Raw genomic sequence first — 17,521 nt, forward strand, 5'->3', positions numbered from 1 at the left:
GGGTTCCAATGACACAGACTTTGTTTCTGTGCAAAATACTGTAGACAAATACGGGTGGTCTTCTGTATGCCGACTGACGGGATCCCGGCGCACAGTATACCGGCGCCGGGATCCCGACAGACGGCATACCGACACTTATTCTCCCTCGTGGGGGTCCACGACCCCCCTGGAGGGAGAATAAAATAGTGTGGCGCGCTACGCGCGCCACCGTGCCCGTAGCGTGGCGAGCGCAGCGAGCCCGCAAGGGGCTCATTTGCGCTCGCCACACTGTCGGTAAGCCGGCGGTCGGGCTCCCGGCTCCGGTAGGCTGGTCGCCGGGAGCCCGACCGCCGGCATATCGTAGTGAACCCGACAAATACAAGTGCTATGAGACCACCTAAACAAATGTTAATTACATTCTAAACAACTAAAGTGGAGATAATATCGTACAGTTTTAATCTATTTTCACTTAAGTATCAATAAAGAAAAAGTGATGAAACGGTGCTGGATGTGATCTGCAGTACAGAATCTGACCTGCTTCCTAGGACTTGACCAATGACTGACCTGCAGAGTTCTGAGAGCCGCGGCACATGACTGGATCAAAAAAGAAATAGGATTATTGCAAAAAGAGCTTCATACAAACATCTGTTCCCTCAGTGGTTCCCAAACTGGGTTGCCTCTAGGAACTTGTAGTGCTGTCCTGGGTTGGGGGTCTAGGACCAATTCAAATTATTTATGGTCAATATAATAGGCAAAACCAGTGCTAACTAAGCCTTACTGAAGCAGCGCCTATAGCAGGGGTGGGGAACCTTTTTTCTACCAAGGGTCATTTGGATATTTATAAAATCCTTCGGGTGCCATACAAAAATTATCAACTTAAAAATTAGCCTGCCCCCAGTAGTTATGGCCCCAGTAATTATGCCCTAGGTCAGTAGTTATTCCCCTAGTAGATATGCCCCAGTAGTTATGCCCCCATTACATATGCCCCCAGTCAGTTGTTATACCCCAGTACATACAGTATGCCCCCAGTCAGTTGTTATGCCCCATTAGATATGCCCCCAGTCAGTTGTTATGCCCCATTAGATATCCCCCAGTCACTTGTTATACCCCATTAGATATGCTCCTAGTCACTTGATATGCCCCCCGTCACTTGTTATGCCCCATTAGATATACCCCCAGTCACTTGTTATGCCCCATTAGATATGCTCCTAGTCACTTGATATGCCCCCCCGTCAGTTGTTATGCCCCATTAGATATACCCCCAGTCACTTGTTATGCCCCATTAGATATGCCCCCGTCACTTGTTATGCCCCATTAGATATGCCCCCAGTCACTTGTTATGCCCCATTAGATGTGCCCCCTCTAGTAGCGCCACTTACACACACATTAAAAAACAAAACACAATACTCACCGTCCCGGCTTTTGCTTCCGGACCGCTGCACACCGCTTGGCCGTCCACTCCTCAGAACTATGGAAGAGACGTCATGACTTCTCTCTCATAGCGCACAGCCGCGCACTGTCAGAGCCAGAAGCCGGAGCTCAGGAGTGTGCTCCAGCTTTCAGCTGCCGCTGAGGGGAAGGAGCCTGCGGGTGCCCAGCATCTCCCTCAGTTAGGTGAGCCTGGCCGGGCCGGATCAAGTGGTTTTGCAGGCCTTATACGGCCCGCGGACCAGACATTCCCCACCCCTGCCCTATACTAACACAAATTGTGTTGCTCATGCTGATATCCTATAGATATATGATAAGATCCACAAAGATGTATATTTTACATTGTCCTACAGATTTGTCAGTATGTGGTGCTCTATTTAGAGAAAAAGTTGATGTGAATGTAGAAAAAATATATTGTTTTACACGCCTTTGTTTGCATCCTCACACACTCAACTTTTTGACATTACTTTCACCATAAACTGGAAGGGTGACATGCATGGAGCTATCACCTTGCAAGTCATTACATGCAGACAAGTTCCTACCTGTGAGTGCCAATGTTTGGAATACACTGGATTGATAAGGGAACAATATTTCATTAAAATAAAGAGTTGATACCAGCTTACCAGGCATTGGCAATCAGACCTGTAACTAGACTTTTTGGTGTCCTGTGCCAGAAAGAGAATTACCACCCCATCCCCCCCTCCCCCCACATTTTTCTAAAAGGGACATAAGACGTATGTCTCGTGGGCAAGGGGCATGACAAAATTTATTGCACAGAAAGCCCATGTTTTTGGGAGTGTGTGTCCTCTCCCGGACAGCGCCCTGCCCGCAGTTCGTCCTAGAATTAACACTACAGGCCATCAGTTTGCCCATTAGTATTCAGAACAAAGCTTAGCTTGTATGTGCAGTGTAACTTATTTTATAATATGAAGCAGAAGGCAAGACTGTCCTATAAGAGCATCTTAACATTATTTAGACCAGTGATGGGCAACCTGATACACTTTGGGGGCTGCATTTGGTGTCCCACACATTACTCTTATTCAGGGCAGCCTTCGGGGGGGGGGGACTGTGGGGACAGATGTCCCTGGCCCGTACAGAGAGAGGGGCCCAACCCTGGCTCCTCCCGCCAATACCTGCAGAGCTGCACCAGTCTGTGAATCAACAGCAGGCTGATGTGCAAGGAGGACTTTTTAAAACAAGACGCTCTCTGTAAAACATTCCTGTAGGTCCGCAACACTTCACCTATATGTAACGTCACAATGTATGACATCACATAGGGGTAGAGCAGTGTGGCAGAATTTTTTTTTGTAGGGAGGGAGCGGCCCTGTCTATTTTGTCAGTCCCGTGCCCCATCATTTCTGATGGCAACCCTGGCGCCTGGCTACATGCTCATCTCTGCAGTCGCTGGGTACACACAGGGGGGACAGCACATCGTCTGGCTGCATGTCCCCTGGCTTTGTATTGGGCACAGCTGACTATTTTACATTTCCCCCGACAGATGCTCCATTGTGCAGCTGCTGGATGGGTGGAAGGGCGGTGGTGCCAGGCTGCCTGTTCACTGCGGCCTAGGTGCAGAGGGGTCAGGAGGTGTCTCTGAGTTTGGCGGCTGCTGTAAGATAATCTTCCAGCAGCTGCCCACTGGGTATTTCTGACCCTTCATTTATTTCTGCCACATTTGGAAATATTCCCTAATGACTGGTCTCCGCAATTGTGCTGCAATAAAGTGATTGTTGCCTGGTGACCACAGCTCCTAACTGTCATTTTTCAAACCCGTAATGATTGGCTGGTGCGTTATCACCTTCCACTTATTACTGCTATATCACTTCTCCAGGCTCAGTTCCAAAAACTGTGTTCCCTAATGCACACCGAGTGAATAATATTACTACATAATAATAGTCAGATAATACGGAGATCTTAGTTGCGTACAGGGCCGGATTAAGCCCTAGGGGGGCCCGGGGCACCAAAGACAGCAGGGCCCCCCAGTGGACCACCAGCCCCCACAGTTACACCCCCCCCCCTCGCTGCTCAACCTCCCGCGGTCACAGGCAACGGGAGCCGCGCTGCAGCAGGGGGAGAAGAGAAGACACCAGGCTGCCGGGGTATGAGGGATCCACGCTGCCGGGGGAGGAGTGCGGCTGTGCATGCGGCATCCTCCCCCCTCCTCTCGGGCAGCACGGTCGGGGACTGAGTCAAGCAATCTCCAGCCTCTGCCGCCAGCAGCATCTCTCCTGGCAGCAGCGAAGGCTGGAGATTGCTTGACTCAGTCCCCGACCGTGCTGCCCGAGAGGAGGGGGGAGGAAGCCGCATGCACAGCGTGGATCCCTCCTGCCCCTGCAACCTGTAGATCGGTGCAGAGCTTCGGCCGGGGGGCCCCTTAAAACAGGGGGGCCCGGGGTACTGACCCCCGGGGCACCCCCCTTAATCCGGCTCTGGTTGCGTATATCTGCAGATATAGGGTTAAGCCCCCAGGCCGATCGACAAGGCTTCTCCGTCACTGGGGGTCCCTAATACTAGGTATGGGCCTGGGGTGCAGGCCCATACCTAGTATTAGGGACCCCCAGTGACGGAGAAGCCTTGTCGATCGGCCTGGGGGCTTAACCCTATATCTGCAGATATACGCAACTAAGATCTCCGTATTATCTGACTATTATTATGTAGTAATATTATTCACTCGGTGTGCATTAGGGAACACAGTTTTTTTCCTACACAGAATTACCCCTCCCCTTTTAGCACCTGAGTGACATTACAATCTGATTGAGCAGCTTTCCACTTTGTGTTCAGTTCCAAAAAACAAAGGATGTTGTATTTATTTATTTATTTATTTTACTTAGTAAAATATTTATAAGTATTTTAATCATTTGGTTCCATTTCATAGTTTCATTTTAAAGTGATCACTTATTGTCTACTATACTTAAAGAACAATTCCCAAGCTGCTGTTTCCTATTATATCAGTAGGTGGCAGTGCAGATTTTAGAATAATGCACGTTATTATTTCAGTCAAAACCAACCAGCAAAGTAATTGTTAATTTTTAATGATGTCTTTTTAGACTGCTTATTATGTTCCTGGCTGTTAGGCAAGAATATATTCTGCTGTATGCATTTTATCACTATAATGGATTTAGTAACTAAAAGGGAGCCTTTTTGTTGACAGGAAGGCATAAAAAATTTGGTCAGTGCCAGGACCCTTACATCTCTGTAGTGTACAGAAAGTCTTGGGAACATATTTGTTAACATTTTTTTGGTGGGAAATCATCAGAAAACTTTTACACATGATTCCCACAAACATTATGGGGGGAATTCAATTAGTGGAGATGAAACATCAGGAGCGAAAACGGACGTTTGTCCCGATTTTTCCTGATGTTTCTCCATTATTGTTTTTCGGGGAATGCACAAAAATCAAATAAAATTAATTTTCTACTGAAAACACACAGATTCAGTGACACTGAACACTATGTTCCTGTGTTCCATTTTATAAATTTGACTGCACTATTTTAGTTTTTTGTTTTCTATGCATTTGTGGATATGTGATACGTGTGGATCATTCCAAGATTTGAGATAAGCTGTTGTAAATTTTCCATTTGGTACGGGTCCACTTTTTGAATGTTTGCACACATCGGTGGTATTCACAATCTATTGCACTAGGAGGCACTCCTGTTATTTCTCTTTTCAGATTGGAGGAATCGGTATACACCGATTCCTCGTATGATTTCACTTCAATACCCCCGGGAGCCCCTGGCACACGATTTGGAGTTTTCTGTGATTGTAAGCTCACAATAGCAGGGCCTTCTTTCCTCATGTGCCTTTCCTTTTCTTACTTACATCATCTTATACTCTATACTACTTACACTATCGATTTCTATATGTGTGTGTGTGTGTGCGTGTGTGTAAAAAATTACGTTCTAAAGTGCCTACTAGTGCAAACGTACAAACTGCAAAATGTGCTCAGGTGAACAAATATTTTGGGAATAGGGTTAGATTCTTAGTTAGCGTCTTCAGTCATCAGAGCAGCATATAATCAAGATGTATATAAAAGAAAAGAGAAAATATAGAGACGTCGTGTGTAACATCTTAACTCTGCACATTTGTTTGAAAGCAACAGATACTGGGGGTAATTCCAAGTTGATTGCAGCAGCAAATTTTTTAGCAGATGGGCAAGCACTGCAAGGGGGGGGGCAGATATAACATTTGCAGAGAGAATTAGATTTGGGTGGGGTGTGTTCAAACTGAAATCTAAATTGCAGTGTAAAAATAAAACAGCCAGTATTTACCTTGCACAGAAACAAAATAACCCACCCAAATCTAACTCTATCTGCACATGTTATATCTGCCCCTCCTGCAGTGCACATGTTTTCCCCAATTGCTAACAAAATTCCTGCTGCGATCAACTTGGAATTACCCCCACTGTGTAAAATAATCTAGGGAAAGCAATCCCAACCAACAAGGTTTTTCTTTTTTTTTGAAAAACACAGTTTTAATCTCAATAAATCCATACTTAAAAACAAATAACAAATAGCAGGTAATGGTAGGTAGCACACGTACAAGAGGTCACAAATATAAAGGTTTATCTATCCAAGGTGGCATTCCTGGATACAGCAAGAGTCCCAACGCGTTTCATCCTTAGTGTGGACTTCATCAAGGGGAACTATATATATATATATATATATATATATATATATATATATCTTAGAATAGAACACAATCTCTCTTATTGCGCTATATTAAAAAATATGTGAATAAGGATTTGTGGGCTGCCTTATTAGTTATTACACTAGGTTCTCTGCTAGTCAGAACCAAAACACACAACAAACACAACAATAGTGAAATTGGCGCCCTAGGGGAGGTATACTCCTGACCCATCTTATGTTAGTATCTCTTTCAATATATCTTACAAAGAGCATAAAATACACAGTGAGTTCCAATATACAGATTTTTTTATTAAAACATTGTTAAAATATCAATTATGTCCTTATAGCCTTAGATGCATTAACAGATGACAGCCTCCTCACATAACATGGAGGTTTGATTTCTCATAGATATATATATATAGTTGAGTAACCCTTATCCAAAATTCAAAATCACACATTTTTGGTTACCCTACTGAGATAATGACACATATATATATACTAGGAGCTTCATCGCGCCCTACGGGCGCTCTTCACACCGTCACAAGGGGCTACGCCCCCTTAACCCTTGCATGCCTATCTGGGGTTTCAATATTTGTATTATATGGAGTATTACCTGCATTCCTTTGTTAGTGGTTAAATATTACACAATGAAAGGGCGTGCGACGGTGAAGGAGGCGCAGCCCCTTGCGAAGGCGTGAACAGTACCTGCAGGGCACGATGTACAGAATGTAGTGGGTTCGGGGGTACTGCGGATGTGGGAGGGTGCCTGTAGATGCTGCGGGTGGAGGGGGGGGACGGATGTGCTGGGGGGGCCCCCGGATGTGGAAGGGTCAGGAGGTGCTGTGGGTGGGGGAGGGGCAGAGGAGTGGGGGCTGCAGATGGGGGAGGGGTCCAGAGGCACTGCAGATGGGGGAGGGGCAGGAGTGCCACAGGTGGGGGAGAGGCAGGTGCTGGGATGTTGCGGATGGGTAAAGGGTTCCAGAGGTGCTGTGGAATGGGAAGGGGCGGGGGTGCCGGGGGTGGGGTAGGGGGTCCGGAGGCGCCACGGGTGGGGGAGGGGCAGGTGCGGGTGGTGCGGCAGATGGGGAAGGGGGTTCCAGAGGAGCTGCAGCTGGTGGAGGGGCGGGTGCGGTGGTGCAGTGGGTGGTGGAGAGGTGGGTGAGGGGGGGCCGCGGATGGAGGAGGGTGTCTGCAGATGCTGCGGGTGAGGCAGGTGTGGGGGGAGACATATATGGGGGGTGGATGGTGGAGGGGTCTGGAGGTGCTGTGGGTGGTGGAGGGGTGGGGGAGTGGGAACCGCAGGTGGTGTTGGGGGTCTGGAGGCACAGCGTGTGGGGGAGGGGTGGAGTGCCGCATGTGGTGGAGGGGAAGGTGCGGAGGTGTGGTGCATTGGGGAGGGGTCTGGAGGCGCTGCGGGTACTGTACCTGCCAAAAAGGTAGTTGGAGGGTATGCAGTAACAGGGCCAGGACAGGGGTGACAGGGTTAGGACAGGAGCGACGGGGCCAGGACAGGGGTGACGGGGCCAGGACAGGGGCGACGGGGCCAGGATAGGGGTAACAGGGCCAGGGTAGGGGTGGCAGGGCCAGGGTAGGGGCGGCAGGACCAGGACAGGGGTGCCAGGATAGGGGTAACAGGGTCAGGATAAGGGTGAAAGGGCCAGGATAAGGGTGACAGGACAAGGCCAGGGGTGACAGGGACATGACAGAACACAGGGCACGGGAGAGATTGGTATTAGGGACAAAACAGTGGTGACAGACAGATGTGTCTTACCGGATTCACTGCTGGTGGCTGCTGCTGTTCCACTCCAACCTGTTGGGATCTGCTGCTGCTGGAGACTTGGCATGGCTGACTCTCTCAGGCTGGAGTCCTGCTTCCTCTGCCCGTCCGCATCTCTCCCCCCCACTCCTCAGTCACACACCGCGCGGCTGCCGGGCACTGTGGTAAGGGGAGACTGGGAGTGACTGGTTAGCCCCCAGGAGACGCTGTAGCTGGAGGGAGGAGGGGGTCATAGCATGCACGCGGCGTGGACCTCGCGGCTGCCGGGCACTGTGGTAAGGGGAGACTGGGAGTGACTTGTTAGCCCCCAGGAGACGCTGCGGCTGGAGGGAGGAGGTGGTTGGAGCCTGCAAGCAGCACAGACTTCTGCAGCGCTGCCCGCCGGCTAAATTGTGTGAAGGAGCTGGCCGCACCTCACTGCGGGCGGCAGCGCTGCAGCTAGCGGTGGGGTTGCCGAGGCTGGAGATAACAGAAGCAGTACAGTACCTGCACAGCGGCAGGTGCCCCACAAAACTGCAGCTAAGAAGCGTGGAGTGTGCCAGAAAGTGACACTCCTCCACGCCAGAGAGACCCTGCTGAGTTTGCCGATGTGGGGGGTCAAGCACACAATGAGCCGGTGCCCGTCTGTCTGTACAGCATACCCCCTCACACATCCCCATACCTCCCAACTGTCCCGATTTTCGCTGGTCAGTCCCATTTCTCTGACGTCCTAGTGGATGCTGGGGACTCCGTCAGGACCATGGGGAATAGCGGCTCCGCAGGAGACAGGGCACAAAAGTAAAAGCTTTAGGATCAGGTGGTGTGCACTGGCTCCTCCCCCTATGACCCTCCTCCAAGCCTCAGTTAGATTTTTGTGCCCGGCCGAGAAGGGTGCAATCTAGGTGGCTCTCCTAAAGAGCTGCTTAGAGTAAAAGTTTTGTTAGGTTTTTTATTTTCAGTGAGTCCTGCTGGCAACAGGCTCACTGCATCGAGGGACTTAGGGGAGAGAAGTGAACTCACCTGCGTGCAGGATGGATTGGCTTCTTAGGCTACTGGACACCATTAGCTCCAGAGGGAGTCGGAACACAGGTCTCACCCTGGGGTTCGTCCCGGAGCCGCGCCGCCGACCCCCTTGCAGATGCCGAAAAGTGAAGAGGTCCAGAAACCGGCGGCAGAAGACTTTTCAGTCTTCATAAGGTAGCGCACAGCACTGCAGCTGTGCGCCATTGTTGTCAGCACACTTCATAGCAGCGGTCACTGAGGGTGCAGGGCGCTGGGGGGGGCGCCCTGGGCAGCAATGATAGTACCTTATTCTGGCTAAAAATACATCACATATAGCCCCTGGGGGCTATATGGATGTATTTAACCCCTGCCAGGTCTCAGAAAAACGGGAGAAGAAGCCCGCCGAAAAGGGGGCGGGGCCTATTCTCCTCAGCACACAGCGCCATTTTCCCTCACAGAAATGCTGGTGGGAAGGCTCCCAGGCTCTCCCCTGCACTGCACTACAGAAACAGGGTTAAAACAGAGAGGGGGGGCACTTATTTGGCGATATGACTATATATATTAAAATGCTATAAGGGAAAAACACTTATATAAAGGTTGTCCCTGTATAATTATAGCGTTTTTGGTGTGTGCTGGCAAACTCTCCCTCTGTCTCCCCAAAGGGCTAGTGGGGTCCTGTCCTCTATCAGAGCATTCCCTGTGTGTGTGCTGTGTGTCGGTACGTGTGTGTCGACATGTATGAGGACGATGTTGGTGAGGAGGCGGAGCAATTGCCTGTAATGGTGATGTCACTCTCTAGGGAGTTGACACCGGAATGGATGGCTTATTTAAGGAATTATGTGATAATGTCAACACGCTGCAAGGTCGGTTGACGACATGAGACGGCCGGCAAACCAATTAGTACCTGTCCAGGCGTCTCAAACACCGTCAGGGGCGTTAAAACGTCCTTTTACCTCAGTCGGTCGACACAGACACGGACACTGACTCCAGTGTCGACGGTGAAGAAACAAACGTATTTTCCTTTAGGGCCACACGTTACTTGTTAAGGGCAATGAAGGAGGTGTTACATATTTCTGATACTACAAGTACCACAAAAAAGGGTATTATGTGGAGTGTGAAAAAACTACCTGTAGTTTTTCCTGAATCAGATAAATTAAATGAAGTGTGTGATGATGCGTGGGTTTCCCCCGATAGAAAATTATTGGCGGTATACCCTTTCCCGCCAGAAGTTAGGGCGCGTTGGGAAACACCCCTTAGGGTGGATAAGGCGCTCACACGCTTATCAAAACAAGTGGCGGTACCGTCTCCAGATAGGGCCGCCCTCAAGGAGCCAGCTGATAGGAGGCTGGAAAATATCCTAAAAAGTATATACACACATACTGGTGTTATACTGCGACCAGCGATCGCCTCAGCCTGGATGTGCAGCGCTGGGGTGGCTTGGTCGGATTCCCTGACTGAAAATATTGATACCCTTGACAGGGACAGTATTTTATTGACTATAGAGCATTTAAAGGATGCATTTCTATATATGCGAGATGCACAGAGGGATATTTGCACTCTGGCATCAAGAGTAAGTGCGATGTCCATATCTGCCAGAAGTTGTTTATGGACACGACAGTGGTCAGGTGATGCAGATTCCAAACGGCACATGGAAGTATTGCCGTATAAAGGAGAAAAAGACAACGTCTTTTCAGCCTCAGTCCTTTCGTCCCCATAAGGGCAAGCGGGCAAAAGGCCAGTCATATCTGCCATGGGATAGAGGAAAGGGAAGAAGACTGCAGCAGGCAGCCCATTCCCAGAAACAGAAGCCCTCCACCGCTTCTGCCAAGTCCTCAGCATGACGCTGGGGCCGTACAAGCGGACTTAGGTGCGGTGGGGGGGGTCGTCTCAAGAGTTTCAGCACGCAGTGGGCTCACTCGCAAGTGGACCCCTGGATCCTACAAGTAGTATCCCAGGGGTACAGATTGGAAATTCGAGACGTCTCCCCCTCGCAGGTTCCTGAAGTCTGCTTTACCAACGTCTCCCTCCGACAGGGAGGCAGTAGTGGAAACAATTCACAAGCTGTATTCCCAGCAGGTGATAATCAAAGTACCCCTCCTACAACAAGGAAAGGGGTATTATTCCACACTATATTGTGGTACTGAAGCCAGACGGCTCGGTGAGACCTATTCTAAATCTGAAATAGTTGAACACTTACATACAAAGGTTCAAATGAAGATGGAGTCACTCAGAGCAGTGATAGCGAACCAGGAAGAAGGGGACTATATGGTGTCCCGGGACATCAGGGATGCTTACCTCCATGTCCCAATTTGCCCTCCTCACCAAGGGTACCTCAGATTCGTGGTACAGAACTGTCACTATCAGTTTCAGACGCTGCCGGTTGGATTGTCCACGGCACCCCGGGTCCTTACCAAGGTAATGGCCGAAATGATGATTCTTCTTCAAAGAAAATGGACGATCTCCTGATAGGGGCAAGGTCCAGAGAACAGTTGGAGGTCGGAGTAGCACTATCTCAAGTAGTTCTACGACAGCACGGGTGGATTCTAAATATTCCAAAACCGCAGCTGTTTCCGACGACACGTCTGCTGTTCCTAGGGATGATTCTGGACACAGTCCAGAAAAAGGTGTTTCTCCCGGAGAAGAAAGCCAGGGAGTTATCCGAGCTAGTCAGGAACCTTCTAAAACCAGGAAAAGTGTCAGTGCATCATTGCACAAGGGTCCTGGGAAAAATGGTGGCTTCTTACGAAGCGATTCCATTCGGTAGATTTCACGCAAGAACTTTTCAGTGGGATCTGCTGGAAAAATGGTCCGGATCGCATCTTCAGATGCATCAGCGGATAACCCTGTCTCCAAGGACAAAGGTGTTTCTTCTGCGGTGGCTGCAGAGTGCTCATCTACTAAAGGGCCGCAGATTCGGCATTCAGGACTGGGTCCTGGTGACCACGGATGCCAGCCTGAGAGGCTGGGGAGCAGTCACACAGGGAAAAAATTTCCAGGGAGTGTGATCAAGTCTGGAGACTTCTCTCCACATAAATATACTGGAGCTAAGGGCAATTTACAATGTTCTAAGCTTAGCAAGACCTCTGCTTCAAGGTCAGCCGGTATTGATCCAGTGGGACAACATCACGGCAGTCGCCCATGTAAACAGACAGGGCGGCACAAGAAGCAGGAGGGCAATGGCAGAAACTGCAAGGATTCTTCGCTGGGCGAAAAATCATGTGATAGCACTGTCAGCAGTGTTCATTCCGGGAGTGGACAACTGGGAAGCAGACTTCCTCAGCAGGCACGACCTCCACCCGGGAGAGTGGGGACTTCATCGGGAAGTATTCCACATGATTGTGAACCGTTGGGAAAGACCAAAGGTGGACATGATGGCGTCCCGCCTGAACAAAAAACTGGACAGGTATTGCGCCAGGTCAAGAGACCCTTAAGCAATATCTGTGGACGTTCTGGTAACACCGTGGGTGTACCAGTCGGTGTATGTGTTCCCTCCTCTGCTTCTCATAACCAAGGTACTGAGAATTATAAGACGTAGAGGAGTAAGAACTATACTCGTGGCTCCGGATTGGCCAAGAAGGACGTGGCACCCGGAACTTCAAGAAATGCTCACAGAGGACTCATGGCCTCTGCCGCTAAGAAGGGACTTGCTTCAGCAAGTACCAGGTCTGTTCCAAGACTTACCGCGGCTGCGTTTGACGGCATGGCGGTGGAACGCCAGATCCTAAGGGAAAAAGGCATTCCGGAAGAGGTCATTCCTACCCTGGTCAAAGCCAGGAAGGAGGTGACCGCAAAACATTATCACCACATGTGGCGAAAATATGTTGCGTGGTGTGAGGCCAGGAAGGCCCCACGAAGAAATTTCAACTCGGTCGATTCCTGCATTTCCTGCAAACAGGAGTGTCTATGGGCCTCAAATTGGGGTCCATTAAGGTTCAAATTTCGGCCCTGTCAATTTTCTTCCAGAAAGAATTGGCTTCAGTTCCTGAAGTCCAGAAGTTTGTCAAGGGAGTATTGCATATACAACCCCCTTTTTGTGCCTCCAGTGGCACTGTGGGATCTCAACGTAGTTCTGGGATTCCTCAAATCACATTTTAAACCGCTCAAATCTGTGGATTTGAAATATCTCACATGAAAAGTGACCATGCTGTTGGCCCTGGCCTCGGCCAGGCGAGTGTCAGAATTGGCGGCTTTGTCTCACAAAAGCCATATCTGATTGTCCATTCGGACAGGGCAGAGCTGCGGACTCGTCCCCAGTTTCTTCCTAAGGTGGTGTCAGCGTTTCACCTGAACCAGCTTATTGTGGTACCTGCGGCTACTAGGGACTTGGAGGACTCCAGGTTGCTAGATGTTGTCAGGGCCCTGAAAATATAGGTTTCCAGGACGGCTGGAGTCAGGAAAACTGACTCGCTGTTATCCTGTATGCACCCAACAAACTGGGTGCTCTTGCTTCTAAGCAGACGATTGCTCGTTGGATTTGTAGCACATTTCAACTTGCACATTCTGTGGCAGGCCTGCCACAGCCTAAATCTGTCAAGGCCCATTCCACAAGGAAGGTGGGCTCATCCTGGGCGGCTGCCCGAGGGGTCTCGGCATTACAACTCTGCCGAGCAGCTACGTGGTCGGGGGAGAACACGTTTGTAAAATTCTACAAATTTGATACCCTGGCTAAAGAGGACCTGGAGTTCTCTCATTCGGTGCTGCAGAGTCATCCGCACTCTCCCGCCCGTTTGGGAGCTTTGGTATAATCCCCATGGTCCTGACGGAGTCCCCAGCATCCACTAGGACGTCAGAGAAAATAAGATTTTACTTACCGATAAATCTATTTCTCGTAGTCCGTAGTGGATGCTGGGCGCCCATCCCAAGTGCGGATTGTCTGCAATACTTGTACATAGTTATTGTTACAAAAATCGGGTTATTATTGTTGTGAGCCATCTTTTCAGAGGCTCCGCTGTTATCATGCTGTTAACTGGGTTCAGATCACAGGTTGTACAGTGTGATTGGTGTGGCTGGTATGAGTCTTACCCGGGATTCAAAATCCTTCCTTGTGTACGCTCGTCCGGGCACAGTATCCTAACTGAGGCTTGGAGGAGGGTCATAGGGGGAGGAGCCAGTGCACACCACCTGATCCTAAAGCTTTTACTTTTGTGCCCTGTCTCCTGCGGAGCCGCTATTCCCCATGGTCCTGACGGAGTCCCCAGCATCCACTACGGACTACGAGAAATAGATTTATCGGTAAGTAAAATCTTATTTTTTTGGGTCTGTCCCACCCACGGGCCGCAGTGTCCCGCGGTGGGGGGCAGTTGGGAAGCTCCTGTACTCGCTGTTCTGCTTAGCAGAGCAGCGGTGAATAGACGCTGTGCGCATGCGCACAGCATCTATTTAGTGGAGACAGAGCGAGAGGGGGCATCAGGGGGTACAGATTAAGGGGGGGGGGGTCCGGCAGCAGAGCCGGATTAAGGGGGTACGTACCGCGGGCCCCACAGTTTTAGGGGGCCCCCCGGCTGGAGTAGCTCTGTCCCAGCTCTGAAGCTCCCCCGTCCTGCCAGCAACAGCAGCAGCATTGTGCTACAGTCAGCACACGCTGCTGCGTGTTGGCAGGTCTGTGGTGCTGCAGGGAGGCAGCAGCCTCCCTGCTTTCTTCTGCCTGTGCGGGTGTGTAGGGGGAGCAACCACCCCCTCTGGATTTACCCCTAGCTGAGGGGCCAAAATCCCATAAAAATATAATCACCGTAATTTGCATAAGGGGGCGTGTCCCCGCGGGCCCGCGGTTAGGCCACGCCCCCAAACCCACAGCAGGCACAGCAATGAGATAGGGCCCCCTGCCTCAAGTGCCCTGGGCCCCCGGACTCATAATCCTCCCCTGGGGGCATGCCAGCAGCTCACAGAGCGCTGGGCATGCCACCTCACTGACAAAAACGGGGGCGTGGCTCGCAATTGCGGGTCCTCCCGTGAAGCCACGCCCATTTTTGTTGACCACGCCCCTTTTCACCGCATGTGTATCCCTCCTTCTGCCTGAAGAAAGCTGGGAGGTATGCACCCCTGCCTGTGCCATGCCCATACCATCTGCTTCTGCTCCTAGTCTCCTATAGATTTGCCTAGATCTGTGACTCATTTGACTAACTCCACCCAGTGTTGTGACTCCGCCCAGGGTTAGCAAATGAGGCACAAAGTCACAGATCTGGGCTATTATATAGGAGATATATATATATTAGAAATGAGCGGGTTCGGTTCTCAGAGAACCGAACCTCCCCGGACTTCACGTCACGAGCCCGGATCCGAGTCAAGTTCGGGTTTTTTCGCCTGACTCAGAAACCAGAACGAGGCAAAACGTCATCATCCTGCTGTCAGATTCTCGCAGGGTTTGGATTCCATATAAGGAGCCGCGCGTCCCCGCCATTTTCATTCCGGCATTGGAGAGTGTAGAGAGAGGACGTGTCTCCATCCTCAGTGTCCTGCATCAGTACAGTGGTAGTGTCTTGTGCTGCATCTGTCCAGTCACAGTGGTGGTGTCCTCTGCTGCCATATGTCCAGTGCTGCTGTAGAAGTCCAGTCCTGTAGTGCTGTGTTGTCCTGCATCAGTCCCAGGGCCGGACTGGCCATCTGGCACTTCTGGCACATGCCAGAAGGGCCGATGGCCATGTGGGCCGGTCTGGCAGCTGCAACCCCTCCCTCTTGACACTCCCACCTCCTCGCTGCGGCCGCTGTGCTCCGAGGAGAAGTCCTCTCCGCTTTCGTCCCACCTTCCCAGAATGCCGATGGGGGTGCGACGTCATCGCGCACAGCATTCTGGGAGCAGCCGCGGTGATGGGAAAAGGCCGGGGAGCAGCAGCAGCAGCCGCCCCAGCATGGCGTGTACTACACGCGAAGGACCATGTCTGCTGCCTGCCTGAGCCCCTGAGGAGGAGTCCCGCCACCATGCAGATCCCGGCCCCAGCAGCAGCACACACATGGCCAGCTGCAGCATCAGCACTGCAGGGAGAGTTCTGTCCCCTGGCCAAGGTGAGTGCGAGTGTATATATGCACTGGCTGATTCCTCCCTCTCTCTATCTCTCTGTCCTCACCCCCCCCCCCCCCAACCCTCTCTCTCTCTCTCTTTTGTCCGTCCTCACCTCTTTTGTTCTCACCCCCCCCCTCTCTCTTGTTCTCACCCCCCCTCTCTCTTGTCCTCACCTCTCTCTTTTGTTCTCACCCCCCCCTCTTGTCCTCACCTCTCTCTTTTGTTCTCACCCCCCCCCTCTTGTCCTCACCTCTCTCTTTTGTTCTCACCCCCCTCTTGTCCTCACCTCTCTCTTTTGTTCTCACCCCCCCCCCTCTTGTCCTCACCTCTCTTTTGATCTCACCCCCCCCTCTTGTTCTCACTTCTATCTCTTTTGTCCTAACCCTCTCTCTATCTCTTCACCTCTCTTTTTCTCACCCCTCTCTCCCATCCACATCCCTCTCTCCCATCCACATCCCTCTCTCCCATCCACATCCCTCTCTCTTTTTTGTCCCCACCCCCTCTCTTTCTTTTGTCCCTACCCCCTCTATTTTTTGTCCACACCCCCTCTCTCTTTCTTTTGTCCTCACCCCCTCTTTTTTGTCCCCACCCCCTCTCTTTTTGTACACCCCCCCACTCTCTTTGTTTTGTCCTCACCCCCTCTTTTTTGTCCACACCCCCTCTCTTTCTTTTGCCCTCACCCCCTCTTTTTTTTTCCTCACCCCCTCTCTTTCTTTTGTCCTCACCTCTCTTTTGTCCTCACTCCCCCTCCCTCTAGTCCTTACCTCTCTCTGTCTTTCTTGTCCTCGCCTCTCTCTTTTGTTCTCATCCCCCCTCTTGTCCTCACCTCTCTCTATCTCTCTTTTGTCCTCACCCTCTCTCTTTTCCTCCCCCCTCTCTCCCATCCACATCTCTCTCTTTCTTTTGTCCTCACCCCCTCTCCTTCTTTTGTCCTCACTCCCCCTCTCTCTAGTCCTCACTTCTCTCTCTTTTATCCTCACCTCTCTCTCAGCTTTACCACCTCTTTTGCCCTCACTTCTCTATCTCTTGTTTTCACCCCCCTTTTGCCTCACCCCTCTCTCTTTCTATCGTCATACCACAGAGCATTCTGGGAGCGGCTATGGGGGAAAGAAGTCCTAGGAGCAGCAGCACGGTGTCCGCCCACAATCACCCAGTTTACAGCCTGCCTGAGCCCCTGAGGAGGAGACACGCCACCCATGCAGTCCTGGAACCCGGCCACAGCAGCACCACAGCACATGGTCAGCTGCAGCATCAGCACTGCAGGGAGAGCACTGCCTCCCACCAAGGTGAGTATGGGTATACCCATGGCTGTCTGTCTCTCATTCTCTCTCTATTGTTCTCACCCTCTCTCTCTCTCTCTGTCCTCACCTCTCTCTCACTCTCTTGTCCCCACCTCTCACCCCATCCCTCTCTCTTGTCCTCACCTCTCTCTCACTCTCTTGTCCCCACCTCTCACCCCATCCCTCTCTCTTGTCCTCACCTCTCTCTCCCGTCCTTTGTCTCCTGCCCTCACCTCTCATTTTCATCCTCACCTGTCTTTCTCTTGCCCTCACCCCTCACTCTCTCTCAAGTCCCGACCTCTCTCTCTGTCTGCACCTTTCTCACACTGTCTTTTGTCATCACCTTTCTCTCTCTATCTCGTCCTCACCTCTCTTGTCCTCACCTCCCTCCCTCTTTCTTGTCCTTGCCTCTCTCTCTTTCTTGTCCACACCTCTCTCACGCACTCTCTCTCGT

This window comes from Pseudophryne corroboree, chromosome 10 (assembly GCF_028390025.1).
Source record: "Pseudophryne corroboree isolate aPseCor3 chromosome 10, aPseCor3.hap2, whole genome shotgun sequence".
NCBI lineage: Eukaryota > Metazoa > Chordata > Amphibia > Anura > Myobatrachidae > Pseudophryne > Pseudophryne corroboree.